This window comes from Cryptomeria japonica, chromosome 11 (assembly GCF_030272615.1).
Source record: "Cryptomeria japonica chromosome 11, Sugi_1.0, whole genome shotgun sequence".
NCBI classification, from domain to species: Eukaryota; Viridiplantae; Streptophyta; class Pinopsida; order Cupressales; family Cupressaceae; genus Cryptomeria; species Cryptomeria japonica.
In genome coordinates this window covers 153262440-153269525 of record NC_081415.1, presented here as the reverse complement: position 1 = coordinate 153269525, position 7086 = coordinate 153262440, and positions in this window count along the sequence as shown.

The window sequence follows — 7086 nt, the reverse complement described above, 5'->3', positions numbered from 1 at the left end:
ACCACTAAATGGCTCAAAGTCTTTGAAAACCATTGAAGGCTTTCAACCTTCAACCACTTAATCCCCAAAGTCTCCAATAACCATTAATGGTTAATTCAACTCTCCCACATGGTTAAAACATTTGTTTTGACTCAACCTCTACCCAACCCAAGGGTCTCATCAGGTCATTAATGCTTTGACCATGATTATCTCTTAATCATTTGCACAAAGGTTTATCCTTGGATTAACTCCTAATCCAGTGGGTAATCCTAATTTAGACTTGACCCTTACCTTCTAGATAACCATGAGGTCTTCTCAGGGCTTTAATGCCTCCAACCTCTTCTCTCAACCCAATCCTATGTTGAAACTTGTCACCATTTTATTGGTGCCAATTGTGCACATGGATCCCCAACTTTCAATCCTAACCCTTGTTAAGATTGCTCAATCTTAACCCTTCATTTCCCTATTTCTTCTATAAATAGAACCCTTCTCCTCAAGCAAAAGGAGAAAGCATTTTAGAGTATTGTTGTTATACTGGCATTAGCATAGAGCTTTTTCATAGCATCACTATCTACTCTAGCATAGTATTTAGCTTTTCATTTCATATTTGAAGCTTAGTATTAAATCTCAATCCTCCATAAGCATCCATAGTGCAAAAAGCTGCTGAGAGCTACACTCATTTGGGACTTGGAGAGGAGAGGAACAAGGGAGGAGCAACTATGAGCATCTTGATTAGCTATTTCATTCTATGTTTATATGCTTTCTTTTTCATGCTTAATATCTCTCTTGATATGCCTGTTTAGGATAATCTTTTGTTGCTAACACTAACGTTTGTTTCTTGTGCTCTTGTGTGTGTTGCCATCAAACAGATTTTCTAATCCTTTTTGCAGAGCATCAAAGTGGTTAAATGTCAAAACCCTAATTTTTAAAACCTTCTTGATTCAACCTTTGACTGATAATTTCACTAATCAAAACACTTCCAAATCGGCTGTAATTTTGGATTCCGCAATAAAATCACAATATCTTTCATCCCTTAAAATTTGGAAAAAATTTGCGAGGACCGTGTGCACCCCGAGCGCCATCGTCCCCGACATTTTTTTCAAAATTTCGGGAGCTAGATCTTACTATATTTTTCTGCTAAAATCTAGAATTTTGGCTGATTTTATCAATTTTAACACTTTCAAAATTAAAGTCAAAGTTGGTCTAGCGATTGCTTGGATTGAGGCTTCTAATCATTCAAAAATTGTTGAAATTAAAATTCATATCAAAATTGTGTTTCTTACTGTCCTAAATCTGAAAAGTGTGTTAGCATTCATTCGAAATTTCAGTGCTTTATTCAAATTTTTACAATTTGTGACTTTTGAAATTAAGGGTTTAATTGCAACAACCTTGATTTCCACTTTCAAATTCGAATTTTGCATGAAATCGAGTCAACTTTTAAATTTAAAAGCCTGCATTGCTTTCAACATTCCCTCTAAAATCATAAAATTCAAAATTTCAGTTTCCCCCTCTTTTTCAAAATTCAAATTTTGCATTTTTCAACAATCTTGGTAGGGTTCAATTTTGAGATTGCAACTTTAATTTGGCCTATCTATAGATTGTAAAATCACTCAATTTTTTCAGATTAGCTTTAAAATCATCATAACTTTCATCCCTGAAAATTTCGAAAAAAGTTGCGAGGACCGTGTGCACTCCGTTCGCCACGGTCTCGGACATTTTTTCCGAAATTTTGGGAGATTGTCCTGATTGCATTTAACAGCTTAAATCTAGGAGATTGGCTGATTTTATTGAAATTTTCGACCTCTAAAATTCAAAATCTTCTCTCTCTCTTTAGTGCATGAGTTTTACAACAATAAGCCCTACTTACACTATTCTCGTTAGACGAAGCCTTAGAATTAAGTCTTTCCAAGGTGTAATTACTGAGGAGATGGAACCTAATTTGAATGGTCTTTTTAACGAGGACATGGGTAATTCCTCTAATCCTCTTAATGATGAAGAAGCTCTCCATGAGGTTTCTGTAGAGCAACTTTCAAAATTGGATAACCAATTTGATGATTTTCGACAATGGATGTCTCAAGAATACCCTGATAGTGAAGCTCTTTCATTAATTGAGGGTCTAAAACGTATGGTTCAAAGTGATAAGAATGGAATTGATATTTTGCATGGTATTGCACACATTGTGGATTCGAATGTGATGCCTATGAAGAGTTGTGCCGAAACCTTAGGTTATACACAACCTCCTACTCAAGTTAATCATTCTATTCCTTTGACGACTCCTATTGCTAGTATACCTTCTTTTACATCAAACATAATGACTACTTCAATACAAGACATTCCTCCTATGATCACCAGTCATGGGGGCAATCCTTCTTCTTCAATCAACCCTCTTCCTTCATTCAATCCAACTTCTTCATTCATTCCTTCAATGAGTGTCCCTCTTATATCTCCACAAATGAACATGACGCAAGGGGGCAATTCATTTAACCCTTCCATTCCTCCTTGTAGTGTTCCTCCATTCCAATCATCTCCTATGACTAACTATCACAGTGTCCCACCACCTTACTCTCTACCTTCTTTCAATAACATAACACATCCATCACAATCTAACACGTCTAATATGAACTCTTCGACTGAAGCGACCATTAACAATCTTGCACAAACTGTCTCTTCTTTACAGCAACAAATTGCCTCTATGAATCAATCTAAGTTTAGTGTGCCCACATTTGATTTTGCGAGCCCACTTTCTCTTGACATTGTTCGAGCTATCCCCCCTAAACATGTTGAAATTCCGCATTTGGAGCTTTATAATGGTAAGGGTGATCCTCTAACACATGTTAAGACCTTTCAAACGATATGTACCGATTTTGCTTATGACCAAAGGTTGCTTGCAAAATTGTTTACTAGAACATTAAGAGATAAAGCCCTACAATGGTATTGCTCGTTGCCTTCTTATTCTATTACTTCTTTCGAACAACTTGCAAATGCTTTCATTCAACAATTTCAAAACAATATAAGTCCTAAAGTTACTTTGATTGATTTAATGCATTGTAAACAAGGTGTTAAAGAAAAAGTGACTGATTTCATTGGTAGATATAAGCATTTGTATGCTCAAATTTCTTTTCTAGTGCCTGACAATGACATTCAAAGAATCTTTATTTCTAATTTACAAAAAGATATTAGAGAAAAACTCCTGTTTTCTGAGTTTACTTCTTTCCAATAGTTGTGCGCAACTCTTCACAATTATCAACTGACTTTGAGTCAAATGGAACAAGCAAATCCTATGGCTCCGAGTGATAAGGGTGATAGTAGTCAACAACCATTTGGGAAGTTTAAACCGAACAGAGAGTCCATTAAATTCAATGAAAACATCATCAACAACAATGTGAATGTAGCATCAGGTGTGCCTCCTATTTCTAAGTTTTTCAAGAAAGAAAGAAAGTTCACTCCTTTGAATGAATCATTGCATAGTATTATGAATAAGTTATTGGAACAAAATGTGCTTACTCTTCCTCCTATAAGGCAAATAGATCCTACAAAGATTAATTCACCCTATTTTGATAACAAATCTTTTTGTCAATTTCATCTTAATCCTGGGCATGATATTGAAAAATGTTTTGCTTTAAAGGGTAAAATTCAAGATTTGATTGATAATAATACTACCTCTGTTTCTGGTGTGAATGATAAAGGCAACACATCTGTAGCTCCTCCTAACCAAAATCTTCAGATTTTTACTGATCCATTGCCTTCTCATAACTCTAATGCGATTGATACTACTGATTCCTATGTCTCACCTGATGATCTTGTGTCTATGACTCCGAATGTGATTAACTTTGTAGAGCAGCAAAAAATCCCTAAAGAACCTTCCATCACCTTTGATTCCAGTGAAACTATCAGGGCACCTGATGGTCCTTTATATATAGTTGCAAAAGTCAAGAATACACCTTTCCGTGGAGTGCTTATTGATCCTTCTTGTATGGTTAATGTCATTACTGAAGAATTTCTTTTTACTTTACAATTGAATCAAGTGATCTATGATGAAACAAATGTGGTTGTGAAACTATTTGATGCATTTTCTTCTCCTGCAATTGGTTCTATTACATTACCTATTGAGGTCCATAACAAATCCCTTGATGTGGACTTTGCTATTATTCCATCATCCGAACAATTTCATGTGAAGCTAGGCTATCCTTGGCTATCTTCCATGAAAGCTATTGCTTCTCCTATTCACAAGTGTTTGAAATTTCCCCATAATGGTGAAGTTGTTACTATCAATCATAGTCTCTTTAAACTAGCTGAAATAACTTCTAGCGTTCCTATTGATTATTTTTGGCCTAAACAATTCCAATCTCTTCCACCGCGAAGTGATCATCTTTTCAAATCTTATCAAAAGTGGAAAAAAGATATGATCCTATCTCTAAGTGAACCTAGAACACCCAAACTTGACATTCCTATCGTTCTTGAGAAGGAAGTTCTTCCTTTGAAAGATAAAACTAATGTCTTTCCTCAAGAAGATTCCCAACCCATCCCTATGGATGTGACTATGCCTATATCTAATAAACTTCCTAAAAGTAGACCTATCCCTCCTCGTCATGATGGACTTGGTCTCCTTCCTAAACCAAATATTCCTCCCTTATATGGAGCAGTTCCTCCTCCTTCCTCTTATGGAGAGAAGAGACCTGCCTCTTCTCCTATTGTTCAACCTAAGAGACCACAACCTAAACACCCAAGTGAAAAGGATGAGAACATTCCTCCTCCTCAATCTTCTCAACTTCCTACTAAGACTAGACGAAATCGTTTTGCACGTGAATGCTGATGAAAGCGTCGTCTTAGAGCTCAGGCAACTGCTTCTCAAACTTTGCAATCCCCAAAAACACCTTCAGCCAGTATTATTTCATTTTCTCCTCAGCCGACGATTGAGCCGAAATCTCCTAAACATAAGATGCATGATGGCCTTGATCCTGTGCGAGTTAAAGATCCTATTTTTGTAAATCTTGATGATGATATAGATGAAAATGTTATTCATGATGAAAATGTTACTCCTGTTCATTCTGATAGTGAATATGAATATGTTGATGTTGATAACCATCTATCTAACGAATTTTCTAAAGCACTTATCCTAGCTCCTAGACAAGAACACCGTGGCTTGGGGTATGAACATAGCCCTTGTTTGGATCTTGTGATAGCTCCATCTACTGTGTTGGATGTTCCTCGTCTAGCGTGTTTCCTACCTTCCCCAAATATTGATCAGCAAGATCGGGGGGTAGATGACGTGCTAGACTAGTTCATTAGCATAGCAGACTCTCTCCTCCTTTGTTTTGTTACTTCTTCTATGTGTTATTCTCATTCTTCTATTTGTTGTCCTTAGTGTTGTCTACTTGAGGACGATGCAAAACATTGAGATCTCTTTTGGTCTCTCTCATGTTGACTCAAAAGACACATGTGTTCCCTTCTTCTAGGTGACCTTCCTTGATTGGGGAAGGAAAGCGAAGTCACCTTGTGCTTTGTGTTTTGTGTCTATTATCCTTGGGCTTATCTCACACTTGGGGGCTAAATCCTTGTGATAACGTGCTCCTTTCTCATTTCTTATATGTATCACTACCTTAAAGAAATCACCCCTGGTGAGGCGTGTGTGATCGCTTTAACGTAGGGGGGCATACATCCCGTCCATATCTTTTCAAGATACTTGAAAATTTCTTGACAAATTTAGCTTTGCCTTGAAAATTTTTGATATCTTTCTTGCATGACTCATAGTGAGGGAACCTTACTACTGACAGTCATGGTTCTCCCTCGCGATCTTCCCTTTTACTTTGTCAATCGAATTCGTAAGATCCTTAGTCCACTGGGGGCTTGGGTATCTTGCCTCCTTGACGTGGTGAAAGTTTTTCAATGTTGTTTCCTTGTACTTTACCGGAAGTATAAGTGTACGCTTATACTCCCACTAAAGTGGGGGCTAAATGTAGCGTCCTAAAATTGTGACACTTGCAATTTCGACTGCATTTGGGTCTTCATGATGGCGACGCAACACTGAACCTGAATGGAGACCCCGAAACTTGTTCATGACATCAAAAACTGCATTTTTCAGCACCCTGGCCTAATCCTCCTTGCACCCTACTGTCCCGGGAGGTGGGACCATGGCACCCAGTGCCCTGGTCCTTCAGGACCATGGCGCCCAGCGCCCTGGTCCCCCAGGACCATGGCACCCAGCGCCCTGGTCCCTGGCCCTATTTTGGGCCCGGTCTCTTTTGGGCATCGGGTCTTTAAGTTTGCAATTCGGGAAATAATGTTTCCTGGTCGGCCTAAGGTCGGGAAAATCAATCTATCAGCCCTAATTGACAAGTATATAAACTATATTTCCTCTCCCATTTTGGTAGATGAAAAAAAAAGGCGGAAGCGATATTCAAACATTCAAGCATTCAAGCATTCAAGCATTCAAGCATTCCTTCAAGAAATTGAGCATTCTAAGTCTCCATTCAAGGCTAAGTGTTGCATTCAAGACAAGGATTCAACAATTGAAGAGGAGATCACATACAACATACAACATACTACATACATTACACCTTCGCATGTAAGAATACAAACATTCTTACAACAAGGTATCAGTACTTGTTTACATTACAAACATTTACATTTACAGCATTCTCATTTCTTGGTTAATTCCAAAACCGGGGTTTGACCTAAAGCCAAACCCCTCATCCCTAACCCCCCAATCACCCTCTCTTTTCTGTGTGTAGGTTGCAGGTACGCAGCTGTAATTGAAGATCTGGAATCCTTGTGCAGAGACGAACAGATCCCCCTTCGTTTCGCGGATTTTTCGGAGGACCGTGTGCACGCCGGGCGCCATCGTCCCGTCAAATTTCTCTCAAATTTGCAGAACAGCACCGTCTCGACATTTTACTACTAATTCCAGGTCCACAGCTTCATCCCATATCCCTATCTCTGTTTATAAGCGAATCTTTCTTGCTTCTACATGCATTCCTAGTTCAATCTTTCTATCTACATTCTTTACAAAAGAGGGTATCCTTGATGTCTTAACCCTTGAAACTCATTTAGAATCCAATCTTGCATTGTGTGGGATTGGATCCTGTGGGTTTCAACCCCTCTTTTGAA